Below are 17,732 nucleotides of genomic sequence, written 5' to 3'. Positions count from 1 at the left end.
ATTTTTGCAATAAATAAATGATTGTAACGTTAATTGCATTTATCTGTCTGTTATGTTTCTTATACTGTACAGAAATGTTTAGGCTTATAGGTAGGAGTGGAATTAGCGACTATAAACATGTTAATGCTATATTGTTACTAAAAGTTTTATTTTCCTGTGGATTTCGGTCATTTGCGTTTTATATCCTTTATATATCGCTATAAAATGGGTAGGTTAAGGTTTGGGGGTAGGTTAAGGGGTCTAAAAATCTAAATTGCGTATTAATAAATTAATTAATTAAGTAAATATTTTTACGTTTTTTAGCTAAAAATACGTAGCGATTTGTACGTTTTAAACGTTGAAATACGTCTAAATTGTACGTTTTAGCATGACTAAAAACGTACAAAAGTGTACGTTTTGTGCTTGTAAATGTTACGTATTTATACCTACGTATAAACATGAGACCAGGCTGCATCTTCACATGACACAAATTTGCAGGTCAGAGTTCACCAGACTTGAACTTTGGAACACGATAGATGAAATTTCAATACAGTCTGATTGGGGATTTCAGCTTCCTGAGAGTGGTGAAATACTTTGATCCACTGACTCAAAATTTCAGTTCTCGAAGCCTGCAGAGACTTATGTGCCCAGAAGAGATTGTTTAACAAACCCAGATAAAACATTCCTCCTAGAAAGGACCAGTTTACCCAAAAAATTTAATTGTGTCATAATGTACTCACACTTTATTTCATTTCAGACCCATATGATGCAAAAAAATTAATAAATAAAAAAGAATAATAATTTATCTCTTTTCGTTAAAATGCAATGGTTCTCAAAATTTCGCTATTCAGCTTTCCCTATTCATGTCTATATAATACATCCGAGTGAATTTATATAAATATTACATTTCTATTCATTTCATTTTCATAAATGGTCATATTTTAAAAATGCTAAACTGATTAGTAAATGTCTGTTGCAATGTTTAATGTGAAAATAAGTCTAATTTGGTTATAACCTTAATCATTAGATTTGCACAGTAACCGTCACGTCTCATGCACTTTATATCTGTGAACAAGCATGTACAAACCACATCTGGGACTAATTAAACTCAATAAAAATGCTGGCGCTTCAAAAATTTTTATTCAAACGTCTTTAAGTGTTGGTGTGATGCTCAGTGATTCCTGGGTAAATTTCCCTCTCCTCTCCATTACTGTGAAGTGATGTATTGATGTTCCCTTATTCCCAATGCCGTTTCCAGTGCCCTTCGAACTGAACATGTGCCTTCCCTTCAGACAGAAATCTCATATAAGCCAGCAGAATAGCCTACAGCTGAATAGAACACACCTCTGAACTTAGCATGTCAGAGAGACAAAACAAAACGTGGACCATAAAAGTATGATTACTTCTATTAATCACTGTTCATATGACGTTTCTAAACTTGGGAGCTGGATTAGTCTGATTCATCAACAAACAGTTTGAAGGGTCGATACATGTGAGCATGGGAGACTGGAAATATAGCTTATGTGAATTTTGCTGCATTCCAAACTTAAAGTTTGGTGAAACGTGACTTATTACTTGCAAGCTCTAAAGCTGCAGCTGTGTAGTTTTGGAGAAAAGTCGAGTAGATTGTATATTTTTACATTATGGATTTATTCTTATTTGCCATGTTTAATTTCCGTTTTTTAACAAGAGGAAGAATGTAACGCCATATCATGACCATTGCCATATCTGTAGAAATTTTAGTATAGAAATAGCATCAGACATTTTTTGAGTACTGAAGCAACTGATTCAGTGATCTGAATTTAAAAAAAAAAGTTCAAACATACATTAGCTAATTCTTCTATTATGAACATTTATGAATGTGTCACGAAAAGCATGTAAATTATGAGTGAAAGCACGACAAATAAACAAGTTTTATATATATTTACAGAATGTTCATTTTTGGGTAAACTATTTGTTTAACATTGTAATTTGTTTATGCAATGTTGAACATACAATATACTGTATATCAGTGTATTACCATATTTTTAGATGCCATGCCAAAATATAAAAGATTAATTTACATAAACGAACATCAATATGTTCTATTCCATTTTCTTGCACTTTATAGCTGTTTTTGAACACAAGAACTCACTCTGTCAACAGCCGTATACTGTAGATTGTAAGAACATTTACTGTTAATCTACTGGTTTATCACTTGGGCTGTATTTTACCGACTTAATTATTTCAATATTGTGCCTTCAATTACATTTAGAATTTAACTGGAAAATTAGACTCTCATTTAACAATACATCTCTTCGATTTAGAGATTTAACAATCTCTTCGACCTTGTGGAATTAAAGCCAACTTAAAGCAAGGTGAAGTCACATGTTTATGGATTTCATTTACAGTTTTTACACAGAACAGCATGGAACGCACATAAATATATTTTGTGCTGATATGCCGAAAGCAAGAGGTGATCTATATGAAGTAAAAATAAATACATGTTATGATTCCATAAGTGTTGCATTTATTAGAAATCATAGTGGTGCAGAGATGTGTGTGAGTGTGTGTATGTGAGAGTGTGTGAGTATGAGGATGATGTGTGAGGATGCATGTGTGAGAGTGTGTGTGTGTGAGGATACGTGTGTGAGTGTGTGTGCGTGAGAGTGTGTGTATGTGAGAGTGAGTGTGAGGATGAATGTGTGTGACAGTGTGTGTATGTGAGAGTGTGTGTGTGTGTGAGGATGCGTTTGAGAGAGTGTGTGTATGTGAGTGTGTGAGTGTGAGGATGTGTGTATGTGAGAGTGTGTGAGTGTGAGGATGTGTGTGTGAAGATGTGTGTGTGAGAGTGTGTATGTGAGAGTGTGTGAGTGTGTGGATGTGTGTGTGACAGTGTTTGTATGTGAGTGTGTGAGTGTGAGGATGTGTGTGTATGTGAGAGTGTGTGAGTGTAAGCATGCGTGTGTGAGAGTGTTTGTATGTGAGAGTGTGAGGATGTGTGTGAGTGTGTGTATGTGAGAGTGTGTGAGTATGGGGATGCGTGTGCGAGGATGTATGTGTGAGAGTGTGTGTGTGTGTGTGTGTGTGAGGATGCGTGTGCATGTTTGTGTGGTTTATGAGGACACAAATTTGTATAATAACATGGGTATGACATAGGTATTACAACGAGAAGGTGATTTATGAGGACATTTTCAGTATCCCCGTACTTCAAAAGGCTTATGAGGGGTAGGTATCCTGTGAGGGGTAGGTTTAGGGGTAGGGTTGGTGTAGGGCAATGGAAAATATGGTTTGTACAGTATAAAAACTATTACGCCTATGGAGAGTCCCCATAAATCATAAAAACAAACCTGTGTGTGTGAGTGTGTGTATGTGAGAGTGTGTGAGTGTGAGGATGTGTGTGTGAGGATGCGTGTGTGAGAGTGTGTGTATGTGAGAGTGAGTGTGAGGATGCGTGTGTGACAGTGTGTGTATGTGAGAGTGTGTGTGTGTGAGGATGCGTTTGAGAGAGTGTGTATGTGAGTGTGTGAGTGTGAGGATGCGTGTGTGACAGTGTGTATGTGAGAGTGTGAGGATGCATGTGTGAGAGTATGTGAGTGTGTGGATGTGTGTGTGGGAGTGTGTATATGTGAAAGTGAGTGTATGTAAGGATGTGTGTGAAGTGAATGCGTGTTGAAAAAGTGTTTGAGAGAGTGAGTGTATGTGAGGATGCGTGTGTGAGAGTGCGTGTTGAAAAAGTGTCTGTGAGAGTGAATGTATGTGAGGATGTGTGTGAAAGTGAGTGTGTGTTGAAAAAGTGTTTGAGAGAGTGAGTGAATGTGAGGATGTGTGTGTGTGAGGACACGTGTGTGTGTGTATGTGATGCGTGTGAGAGTGAGTGTATGAGTGTGTGTTTTTACCTTTGCACGAACTGTAGTGTTGGTCCTTTGTCTCCTGGGTATGAAATGTTCAAGCAGTAGTATGAGGCAACTTCAGAGCATCACAAAAGATGGTGATGTGGCTGTTAACTATGACTTGGTCAACAGAAAATATAAAGTTATCTGCGGTCAAAGGGGAACTTCCTGTTGTTATGCATAAGAAAAAGAAAAGATCAGTGACACTGAGACAAACTTAAATTCCTGCAAATATTAAATAGTTTTCCTTTAAAAATTTTCAAACATACCACACACAATTATGCAGGGTGTACTTGGAAGTTTGGCACAGGCCACTTCAGAGGGCAAGGTTGTCTGATCCACTTTATGGAACATCTGGTCCTCTCTCTCGCTGAAGCACTTGAGAACTGTAAGAAACCCAGCAGCGCTGACATAATCCTCATTCTTCTATAGGTAATGTGCCTCATTTCTGTGTAGCCCTTGATGTTGTACGTAACCTTTTAGAGTTTTCACAGAAACACCACAACTATTACAAGTATAGTCTGTGAACATCTTTACATTGTGCAACTCTCACCCTTTCACTCTGACCTTGATTTTAGCCGCTAACAGAACTTATCTGTAAGGAGAGAAAAAAACATGTAAATATATGAAATGTTAGACAATCTACAAGAATACAAAGAAATATATTGAGAAATGTATTATATCTATAGTACTGAACCCTATCTGTGTCACCTGTGAATCCCTATCAGTGAGTACTAGGGCATTGACATGTTTTTCATGTGAATTTACACTGGATATGTAAATTTACCATTTTTAACTGTATTTCAAAAATACGTGAAAAAACTGTAAAATAAAACAGTACAATTCCGTAAAATAAAAGTTTTTTTTTTTTTACAGTGTAGGAAGGAAAGTTGGTGTCATGAGATAGGAGCCTGCAGACACACTTGAGTTTAAGTCAAAACATGGTAAAAAAAAAAAATCATCAGAAAATATTATTTGAAACACAACAACTAGACTGCAGTCATTTTAAGCCTTTGGATTGCACCTTGTGTTCCCCTTCATGAAATGTAACTATGCGTCATTGTAATAAAAAATGCAAAGGCAAGAAACACATTTTTATTATATTCTAGAGCATCACTGACCACAGTGGGAAATGCGTTCTACATTTTACATTTACATTTATGTTCTTAGCAGTACATAGCAAAAATGAGCTATAATTTCTCACAGCCTGAGCTGTAACCATGAGAACAGCTGAGTTTGTTTTCTTTCATTTAGCTTTTCCCATGTTTTGAGCACATGCTAGTCTGACAAGCTGAAACCACATTTACCTTTGATGAAGAATAAAAATTGGAACTGTTTAGAAAAATATTTGTGATTTAGATGTTGCTTAAAATAAAACGAAACAAAACAAAACAACAAATAAAATAAAATAAAATAAAATTTACTCAAAATGCACAGCTATATTGTAATGACCGGAAACAAAGAAACAGGCAGATTGCCAGCATAATAATATAGTTTCAGTTTTGTTTAATTGCTAAAGCTGAGCAAGTTAAGTTTTTTTTCCTTCAGTCTGACTACTTATATACATTACTTAAAATGATTAGTGAGGTTCAGTATTGTAGTGTGCACTTAATAGTATTTTCTCTCACATTCCTTTTTTGTCAGAAAAGTGTTTGAGCATGGAGCTTTACTCAAGTATGCGTATGTTTTATAAAGCCAAAGAATTTAGGACTTCAAAGTGCAATATCACTCTTCTCTATAATGATCCTTACAAACATACTGGCTATTAAAAGCTGAATTGTGTGTGTATAAATCAGTTTGAGGGTCATCTTTCCACATACGGCTGTGCACAGTGTATTCGGAATATGTATGATTCTCAACCCAATGTCTGCTCTGATGAAAACAATAAGTGCAAATATTACAATGCAACTAATCACATAATAATGCAATAAACGTATAAACACACACACACACACACACACACACACACACACACACACACACTGTATATGTATATATATATATATATATATATATATCAGTTGTTACTCAATGCAGCCTTGGTGAGATAGACAGACAGAGGCCCGCTTGTGTAGCCTATATACTGTAGAGGGAACTGAAACTGTCCATGAGATTCAAGTGCACATCCTCAAGTATTTACTGAGTGGGCTGCTCCTCTGTTGTGTTCAAAATGCCTTTTTTGATTTCATCTTGAAGGGAGAAAAAGCAAATAAGCCCCTGTCTAATGAAAGTTTGGAGCTCTGCTTCACAGATGTTCATTACTGCAGACATTTGTCCACTCACATATAAATGTGTTTATTAATTGAAATACCTCTATGTGTGGAGTGTTTGAGACTAAATGATTAAAAAGCGTGCGCATATGGTTCAGTAATTAAGATATGTGGTCTCTCTCTCTCTCTCTACTGCCCAACTATCAGGTGTAAATGGAAGTGATTTGAAAGCCAGGTGTCCACTGGTACTGTCTAAAACATTACATTTCAAAACGTATGCACAATCTCATTCTGTATTTCGGTTTGGTGATCAGAGATGGGCTCTTAATTTTTTCTCTTTTAATTTGAAGCACACCTGGACATGTTTATTTTCCATGTGTGAATAGTAGGAACATAGGACATATTTTAGACACACACATGCACATCAGAAAGAGAAAGCTGGTCAAAAGAGCACTTATGTGTATCTGCATTCAAGTGCATAATGGATTTGGACTGCATGGTTGAATATGTTCATATTAGCAGGGCAGTCTTCAAAAGGGGGTTAGGGCAGACTGTACATTCATATTGGTGGAAAATAAGTTTTATTTGGCATCATTAGAAACTGGCAGCAGGTTCAATAATGTTCCGTGCTAATTATCTAGATATTGCACAGATTCTTAAAACAACAAAAAAACAAACAAAGGAAATGTCTAATAAAAAATATATAAATAATAATAAAAAATAAATGAAAATGTGGCCTCAATATTTCCCAGGATACAAATCTGGTTAAGAAATTAAAAAGGCTACCAAGTAGTGAGGAAGCCATAATAAGTGCAAAAAAATAAATAAAATAAATAAAATGCAAATAACCATATAATCATGCATAGTCATGAATTATGGCAAACAAATTAACAAACAAATAAATAGAAAGAAAAGAAAAGAAAGCCATTCAACTTCACAAGAAAACAAGGGAATAACATAAAATACCTTAATTTCAACCTTCTGAGACCCATAAGTAACATTTCAGAACATACTGCTATGTACCAAGCCACACTGAAAAGCAATAGCGAATCATTCAATTCCATTCGTAGAGATGAGATAAGTATGTGAAGAGCTTGAACAACAGAATGGTTTGTTCGAAAAAGAAAATTCTTTCATCATACTGTATACTCACAATCATGTTCTTTTGTGGAACACAAACAAGAAGTTTAGCAGAATGCCCAGGCTATTTTTCCATAAAATTAAACTGAATGGTGCAGCTCAACCAACTTTGGAAATAAAATGTTTTTTGCCAAACCTTCTGCCACCCCACACCTTTTTTTTTGGAAGTAGCACCAAAAATCCACTTGGCTCTGAAATCTCAGGCTGCTTATTTTCCCATGAACAGTAGTTTAATTTACAATCATCATGCTTTTTATGAGGAAAATGTTCTTCTACAAATTACAAATGAGTATAGTTTGGGCATGTTTGGGCAATTAAGTACATGTAATGGGGAAAAACTGTAACTATAACATTCTTTCATTTATTTATGTCTTTTATTCAATGGACTTGTAAATACTATATAGGCCTATGTGTTTGAGTGTGAGTAAGTGGGTTAGTGTGTGCATGTGTGTCAGGTTTCTGACCCTACCCTCCTGTCCAGAGTCTCCTCACTTGGCTCAAGTCTGCTCGAGTGCTCTTTTTAAACAGACACGCACGCACGCATGCACGCACACACACACACACACACACACACTTTCTAAACACAGCACTTCTGCCAGACCTTGTGATTTGAGTGTATGTGGACACATAGATAAAAAGCAAGAGCTTTGTGAGTGAAAATGCAAGTATGTAAGACAGCACGTCTTATGCTGTATATTGTTACTGTGCACATATATGGCTCTCTGTACATCTGTATAATCTGTACATACTGCAGCTGAGGTCAGAATGACCCTTGACCTTTGCTCAGATCACATGAGAAGTAAGGCTAGCCTGCAATCATTCAGTTCTCTTCCAGGAACAGATGATGGTCTATGGCAAGCCTCAGCATTATTGAGGATTTTTGTAACTTGAACCTTTTGTGCTGCGGACATGAATGATACCTCAAAAGTGTGACTGGTAGGAGAGTTGTGCTATTAGACTTTTGTCTGTCAGACAATAAAGATATATGTCTTACATTGAAGAAAGGACCTCAGTCCAATCTAAAGACGAAATTATCATAAAGACATGACAGTGAGCTATTTTGAAGTAAGCAAACACTTAGCAACAGCATAGCAATGCAATAACAAGCACTCAACACACATTAATGACCACATACCAATGCTCTGGCAACCATCCAGAGCATCCTAGCAGCACGGTGGCAAGTTTTGCATGGATAAGCACCACTCATATTTTCTGCGGAAAATATAAAAAAAAGTTTTACACAGCATTTATTACCCACAGCATTATTTGTGATGTTACATAAATTGCATTATGTCCGATTGAAATCTCCCTGGCTTCTTGGATATATTGCTTAACTTAAAATACAGCGATAATGTGCAGAAGAGAGACTCCCAAAGAGCTTGTTACACTCGACCAGTAAAGTCTTCACAGTGAAATCGCCTGACAGCTACAGAATAAGCGGAGGTAATGAGACCACTTTAACCAGTCCCTGGCACCACTTAGAGAGGTCTGTAAATAATGGACATGTATACAAAATCATACTAACTAAAGTAAGAGCACAAATAAACCTGCACTCAGGTTTTCTTCCCTGATCGCTTGCTTTTTACCAGCATCACTTTTCCATCCCTTTCTTTCTCACTTGCTCTTTATGAACACACATGCGTGCACACACACACACTTAACACACATTGCACCCTGTTCCAGAGTAGTCTTGTTAGCTGGCAACTCCTGAATTATTACTATAGGTCATTCTATAAACAACTTTAAAACGTCTCCAGTCTGTTCTCTGTGTGTGTGTCTGTGCATAGCAACAGGGGAGTGTTCATGTGCCATTACACCTACACAAAAGTATGTAGCACAAAACTAAGCCCCATGGCACCATAAGTTTTCCAACCTAACCAAACTCATCCCTTACTCATATGTACAGCAGTGCATTTACGGGGAGTACTTAACTTCCAGTTAACTTAACATAACGACACTACTAATGTAACTATGTTTCTTTTGATTGAATCGGTTCGTGGTTTGCGCGATTCATGTAGCCTACAATTACGATTCACTTATCAAATAAACAACTCACCGATTAACTCCAACTCCTGTTCGAGAGCTAAAAATCGATTTATATGTTATTATAAGTATTTCTTAAAATGATTTGTTGCAAAATAAATGTAAAATTTAATAATTCTGCCAAGTACACAAACAACGGCCTTCTAGCATACTTGAGATTAAATATGAGAAATAGTATGTGTAAAAAAAGATAAATCAAGGTAAATATTACTTCTGAACTCTGCCATTTCCAACTAAGTCGCAATTTCCAAAAAAATATGCTAAACAATTGTATTTACATAAAATGAGCTACAAAATTACCCTTAAGAGAGTCAACCAGTTTATTCCAATAACTGAATTGAATTGAATACCTTTATTGTCATTGCATTTCAACATTTCATATCTGTCGTGGAAATGCTATATACATCTACATTCACACTAAAAAAAACATACATATAAATAAATAAATAAATAAACCTAAAAAATGAGATGAATTATTCCTAAAAGAAACCTAAAAACCAATATTAAAGTGACTTGCGCATTTCATTGCAGTAGTATGGCACAGTCCATCCTTTCAAAATTTTAAGGGTAGTTATGAAGAAAGAGAAACGGAGAGGAATAATTCAGTTTGCATATGGCTGTTTGGTAAAAGCTGTTTCTGAATCAGGAGTCTTTAAAGCTCTGTAGCGTCTTCCAGATAGCAGTAGTGCAAACAAATTGTGAAAAGGGTGAGTGCTGTCCTTTATAATAGTACATGCTCTGCTATGACAGCGAAGCCTGTAGATGTCCTCAAGGGGGGTCGTGGAAGTCCGATAATCTTTTGTGAGATTTTAATTACCCTTTGCAGTGCAGCTCTTTCAGCCATTGAACAATTTCCATACCAGACTGTAAAGCAATATGTTAGTATACTTTCTACCGTACAGTGGTAGAATGACTTCAGCATTCTGACGAGTGATGGGCCTTTCTCAAAGTTCGGAGAATGTAAAGTCTCTGTTGGGCCTTTTTAACCAGAGCAGCAGTGTTAACAGTCCATTTAAGGTCCTCACTAACATGGATGCCCAAGAACTTTATTTAATGTTCAAAATGTCATTTCCATCTGCATCAATTTCACCACAGAATGTTATAATGTATTATATACATTATTTGAGATGTAGTGGAAATGACACTTTGTTAGAAATTTTGTGATAGAAACATTTACAACATAAACATTTACCCTTACCCTCAAATAGCTTTAATATAATATATTAGGGCTGTCAGTCAATTAAAACTTTTAATCTAATTAATTACATGATGTGTCGATTAATTCATCTAATTAATCGCAAAATACATTTGGCTGTGAGAATACCCCCAAAAGATTATTTAAAGCTATTTTTGTGGTAAATGATAAAGCATTAAATAGACATTACAAATAGCAGCTTTAGAAACAAATATTTTATTTGATTCAACATAAAATGTATTACACACAAACGTTAGGCTACAACGGCCAAACATAAACTATGGAACATAAAAGAAGACAATTTGAGAAACATCAAACAATATTTTTTTGTTCATGCAATGGAAGTAATTGGAAACCAAAACAGCTTTGTTACCAACAGTCTTTAAAATACTTTATTTTATGTTTCACAAAAGAAAGTAATTCAGGTTTGAGTAAATGATGACATCATTTCAATTTTTTTGGGTGAACTATCCCTTTAAATTGCCCCCCCCCCCCCTTTATATGAAATAATACTCTAAATAAGAAACTAAAACTGCCAGCAGGTGACAGTAAATGTCTTTATTCATTGATTCGTTCAAACGGCTGATTCATTCAGGAATTAAGTAAACGGCTCTCTTTAATGAATGGGCCTTTGAATCATTGTTTCACACGATTCATTCAGAAACTAAACACTGCTGTGTTGCTTGGAAACACACAACAATTCTGCTGTAGCTTTATAGGTAATATTTTTGTTGGTAAAATTGAGCAAAAACAGACAATATTGTGTTTAAAATGTAACACAATATTAACTTCTTATTTACTGAACTGTTGTATAAAATCACATTTGCATTCGGGACAAACAGCACTGTGTGATGCTCTCGCTGCTCATGTGTTATCGCTTATCATATCATATGATATAGCCTAAATATGAGACAGAAACTCGTACAGGAGAATTTTTGCCCCAATATCTTGAATTTTAGGGCATGACTACATTTATGGATCATATGTGTCATCAGTCAACTCAAAGCCGGAGAGTCTATGGCTCTGAGTGAGTCAACTTTATGAAATATAAGATGAAGTACATGGTCTGGGGGCAGGGCCAGTGCATTAACTGCGTTAAAATATTTTAATCTCGTTATTTTTTCATAACTGATTAATTAAGTTAACACGTTAAAGGGATAGTTCATCCAAAAATGAAATTATTATTATTTATGATGCATTCTGAGAGCTCTCTTACCCTCCTATAGACAGCAATGTAATTAACACGATCAACGTCCAGAAACGTAGCAGAGATTGGTAAAATAATCCATGTGACATCAGGGGTTCAACCGTAATTTTACGAAGCTACAAGAATACTTTTTGTACGCAAAGAAAACAAAAATAACAACTTTATTCAACAATTTGCGTCCTCCACGTCACCCTAGCACCATTTTAGAGAGTATCAAAGTCTCTTTAAGACAAGTCATGTCACTCGGCGGCCATCTTTGAAATGCTTCTCGGGCATGCAAGTACAGCTCCTATCTCTTTGTATGGGGAAACATCAAATTCTTCAAAACTGTTAACTAAGCTTACGATTAAAATTCATATTTGAAATCACCAAAGAAATCTGACAACAACTGCATCACAAATGTTATTTCTTTTGCTCAAATAGCGTCATAAAAAATTCATTTTTCAGGCTAGATCATACAGTGCACATGCGCAGTCCTAAGCGCACGTCTCAGAATGCTGACTGTTTCTATAGCAACTGGGACTTCTAACGGCAGCTGCAGTGACGCGCTGACTTTACGATTAGCGATGGCCTCTTTCAGAAGGCGGGGCTTCCTGCGATTGAGCGGCCATATTGAGCGTTGCATTTTGACATGTCTTGGGTGTTTTATGGTCTTTGAGAGTATCCACTGAACGCAAACAGCGTATGCTGTTCTGTGTCAGCCGCACCACACGGATACGTTGTTTTTGTTCAAATCAAAGTGTAAATAAACGTAGAAAATGTATCAGCGTGGCGCAGCTGACACAAATTACGATTGAACCCTTGATGTCACATGGATTATTTTACCGATCACCTTGCTAGGTTTCTGGATATTGATCGTGTTAATTACATTGCTGTCTATGGGAGAGTCAGAAAGCTCTAGCAACTAGCAATGTATCTTAACTTACACTTATAATTACACTGTAAATTGATTTATGTTAACTTTCCTTTGCAAACTTATTGCCTTGGAAAAATCTACAGATTTTTCAAGGTTAACTAATGTATTCAAGTTATCATGAACTGACATGTGAGTAACCTTCAAAATATTGAGCAACCAAACTACATTTTTCTGAGGCAAAATTTTGCAAGACTTTTTCACGTAACATGATTGAAATTTACAGTGAGTAGCTTGTAGCTTAATGCACTATAATGCAGCCTATGACTCTGTGAATTTTATCTTGTGCAAATTCTATTGCTTTCTCTCCACTGATCTGTATCTTCAACAAACTAAAAGTCTTACCTAATAAAATAAAAATTACAATACCATTTTCAGTTCTTTACCTTTAAATGTCATACTACCACTACTCATCAGAAATCATAGATTTCACCAGAACATTACACTGCTTGCATTAGTTGGGAATTGGTTGGTAGGTGGTTCCTGTCAAGGGCTGACATACTGCTGACAGTCACATTACTCTTAGTTTATGCTTAATTGGTTGAATGAGAAAGATGTCTTGGCTGCGGGAGAGACAGAATGAGATAAAAAGAGAGGATACAGAACAAAGCATTGACTTTGGGAGCTCTGCATAGTCTTCCTATCAGCATGCAGGGTGAGTGAAAGTGAGAACAGGAAATCTGTAGGAAATAAATTGAATGACCTTTATACCAACTCCATCTAATATAGCAACTCTGTCCGCTGCTTCTGTCAAGCTCCGTAAATGAAAATGGTATCGACTTCTGTGGGAAGTGAAATAATAACAGTCCACAGGGTTGCTTATGATCGTACCAAGCTAATATACCTCAGAAGGACACCCGGCTTCGAAAATCAATATCTTATGTCAACTGAAGAAATAATAAGCAATTTAAAGAAATTCCTGTGATGCTATAGCAAGTCCTGTGGGTCATGAACCATGTCAGCACCGTTGGAAAGTAAACGGTTGCGCTTGTGAATAGGAAATCATATCAGGGAAGTCAGACAGAAGCTGGTGGATGTGACTGTTTATAAGGAAAATCATCAAGGTTTTAAAATGGAAAGTGATTCCAGGAGCACAGAATAGATGTATATGTCTGAAGAGAAGAAGAGTGAATGAATGAATGAATGAATGAGCACTGCATCTCACCCATGCACACATCCTTTATCCTCATGGCACTACAATTACCCAGAGCTTATCTTTCAGTACAGCACTACAATCAGCAAGACATCTCTCTCTCACTGTACAATCAAAGGTTTGTTTGTCTCACTTGAAAATCTCTTAAAAGCAAAGAGGCAGAGAAACACCTCTCTCTGCAAAGTCCACAATTACACATTTTTCTCACTTCCAAGGGTACATCTACTGCTACAATCACTGCTTTTATTTAAACTTTTCTGAAACAAATTTTTGTGAGAGTGAGTGCAAGAAGTGCCATTGCTGAGAGTGCAAAACTCTTTCTGCTAAAAGTACATCTTGTTCTCTGACTACAGATTCTGGAACTTTGTAATCAACAAGGAAAGAGCTTCAGAGTCTGAAGGGTGAATTCACTGAAAAATTTAATAATTTTGCATTCTGTACTTCAACACAGTAACCACCCAGAAATATATATGGTATATGGTATTGTACCATTTATATTTAAATTATTTATTACCATCATATTTTAGCACAAACTTGCCTTCTATATAAATGAATCTTATTATAGATTAATTAAGTAATCAGTGTAATCAGTAATATAAAATGGTAAGTATATATTTACTGCATGACTATTTTATTTATTTTTTCATTAAAATTATTAATAAATTAAGCAAATAACTCAACCCTTTTTGCACTACTATTAAAGAGACCTGGATGATGTCATTTCTGGTAAATTATTTCACCTATGAGCGGAGACAAACTTTTTATGGGCATAGAATTGTTAGTGTGATGGGGTAGAATTCAGACTGAGGGACACAACTTTAAAGGCCTTTTTTTAAAATAAAATATCTTGCATTTTTTTTAGAAAAATATTTTTCACAAGAAAGGGGCACAAATAAATGCTTAAATTATTGCCATAAATCATAAAAACTATGCACATTTTGTAATTAATAATACATAATAATACATAATTTTCTAAGTACATACTTAGTGAAGTGCCTTAGGGACGGGGCAAAATGCTTGGTTTAAGATAGATATAAGAAAATTTTATGAAAAAAATATTTAAAAATTATTAAAATGCAATAATTATTTGTATTTATTATAATGGGCAAAACCAGGGTCTTGTTCGGCGTCCTGGGGTGTTACAAAGTATTTGTGAAATCTAGCTAACAAAATATATATTGTGTGTTGGAGTGGTCCAGACGCTACATATATATATATATATTAATATATATTTAATATATACACATTTAAAAAGCATTTAATTAATTAATGATGATGTTTATTAAGATTCTTCTATTATCTATTATTGAAACTCGCAATAATATTTAAAAAATTAGTAAGCTTAATATAAATAAAATCATAATTTATTGGGTACTTTTAATTAGGTTTGTGGCTGTCCCGAACCCTAACCCCAAATTTCAAAAATGATATTGTAAGGATAAAAGAAACTAAAATACTTTGATCTCCTGAGAAACAAACAATACACTGGCATCTTCAAGACACCCCACAGAGGGGTGGTGCAGGAAACGCCTCTCTCACATATGCATCAGTGCCTTTTCATCTCCTCCCTCCACTGGATTCACTCAAAATGGTCAAGAATATAATGTTCTAAATGAATGCAAATAAGATTTACAGTCATGTTTGGTTTCATTTGAATAGTTTCAGGGCAAGTGGTACAATGGTCTTAATCTTACTAAAAGATAATACAGATCCTAAGAGTTAAGAGAAACTTTGATTTCCGTAGAGAGGGTCAGGGCGATTCTGTAGTCAGAGAGCCCATAGTGTGAAGGGTGTCCACATACTTCACACTGTATTTTTCTAATACATTTAATCTCAGGTATGCATTTTACTCTTAGATTCGTCTTTGAGAGTTTGATGTCTTGTATTGATTTGATATCGTTGAATTGGCTGTGGAGATAATTGGCATAATACATATTTACCTGACTGATAATAAATTGTTACATTTGATTTATTCTGACTCACTTTGAAGTTATTTTCTCAAGTAGATTAAGTGAAGGCATATGTTTCCGCAAATCTGCGTCCAGGGTTAAGTGCACATTAGACCTCAGGAGATGAAGCATGGTGCGCATCAGGTGAGATTCTAAATTTCTGACTAACTGCTTGATCTTATAGTTTAAATTGTACTCAGTTACGGTAACCATGTATATGATTTCAGAATTAATTAAGTTGTACGAAGCTAAATTAGCTGTCGGGGTCTAGACAAAGGTGGTCTAGGAGAACCGCTGATTAATGCGCTGAGTGTTAATTAAGTTGTACGAAGCTAAATTAGCTGTCGGGGTCTAGACAAAGGTGGTCTAGGAGAACCGCTGATTAATGTCAGAATATTACATGGGTAGCTGTAGGGGGCTAAACAGATTAGCCACAAACCTCTGAATAAGGATTAGAATGGCGAGTTTTGTAATCGTGGAGCCCACGCATAGCGGCCGGCGTGAGGCATCCAAAAAATGACATAGATTCCTAGTGAACGAGTAAAATACAAAGTAAAGAGTTAATTAGAATAATCGAATGTAAGAATAACCAGAGACCGACAAACAACCAATGTGCCTTTGAACCTAAATTCGATGAGATAATAAAATGGATTCAGATTGAGTTAAACCTAAATTGAATAACTCTGCGCGCTGAAAAGACCGAACATGTGTCCCGCATTTTTCATGTCACTACCGAAATAGTGTTATGTTTAGGTCCTTTGGCCGAGACTGATTTGAACTAAACCCATAAATTTATGATCAGGAAATATTCCTGTGTCCCCCTTTCTCAAATAGCTACAATGTGTGTGTGAGTAGATAGGTCTCATCATTTTGAGGTAAATATGTTCAAAAGTCTGAAAAATCTGTTTGTAACTTTAAGGAACGTCACAACCGAACACCTGTTTGCTGCATTTAACATTTGGTTTTTAAATGTATACCACTGTTCAGAACTGTGCTGATTATCATCTTTGAGCTAGGTTCAAAAGTATCTAAAATTGTCACCACCGAAACATTTAGTGGATCAAGCTGCACCTTTTTGGAGTGCAGAACGTTCTTATTGGGAGAGATGTAAATAAGCACCACTATTTCTGATTCAACATGAAGAAATATTCTGTGAGAGTGCACCTTAACAATGTCAAATAACCATGGTACTGTAAGTGTCAGCAAAATCGCCTCTTTAGCTTTTCTTCTGAGCACCATGGCGGTATAGTGCTCCTGAACTTTCTCTACATTCACACATTCTTAATAAGCACAAATCAATAAAAGCACAAGCAAACAAAAGCTCACTTAGACCTCAAATGCAGCAACCTCTCTTAGAGCGCACAGACCCTTTTGAAGCTATTACTGTGTTGATGTGTCTCTTAAAGCAGCTGGGACTCTATCAGTCTGCTCTTTGAGAGAGCTGAGTAACACTTCGTTGGCTTTTTGTTCCCCTTCAACATCTATGAGCCTTATGAAATATCACCTTTATGGCTCACTCTGGACATGTGATTAGATTAAAGTAACATCACAGAATGCATTGCTGTTGACGGTTCTTGGCACAGACCATTGATTTTGTTGTGAAGAGTACGCCTCGAGCTCAGAGAGCATTTGGAGTGGATTGGGTGGGACAGCATGCTGAGATGTAGGTGGTCGTATAGGATGAGCCCTGGTGGTTGTGAATGCTGATTTTGGATATATTTGTGAGTGTGTGTGTAACCCTCCTCCTGGCTGGTCAGAGGCCAGAGTCATTATAAAGGGATGATGGGGAGTTGCCCAATAGCATCCAGTTGGAGAGCTGCTTACTCATCGTTCTTCCTCTGCTTTTTCTCACTGTGTGGCAGAGGAGTCTTACAGACAGGAAGTTAAGGGTGGGTGCATGTGGATTTGTGTTTATGTGGAGGAGTATAAGAGGAAAACATTCCTTGCTATGAAAGTAATGGCAAAATATTTCTGGTCTGAAACATATTTTGTACTAGACAAAACACAGTACTTTAAACAGTAGTTTAAGGAGTCCAAGTATATAAAATGTGCACACGTGTCAGCAAACATT

Source organism: Sinocyclocheilus grahami, unplaced genomic scaffold, assembly GCF_001515645.1.
Source record: "Sinocyclocheilus grahami isolate Dianchi unplaced genomic scaffold, SAMN03320097.WGS_v1.1 scaffold848.1, whole genome shotgun sequence".
NCBI lineage: Eukaryota > Metazoa > Chordata > Actinopteri > Cypriniformes > Cyprinidae > Sinocyclocheilus > Sinocyclocheilus grahami.
Note: the sequence above shows the minus strand (reverse complement) of the source record.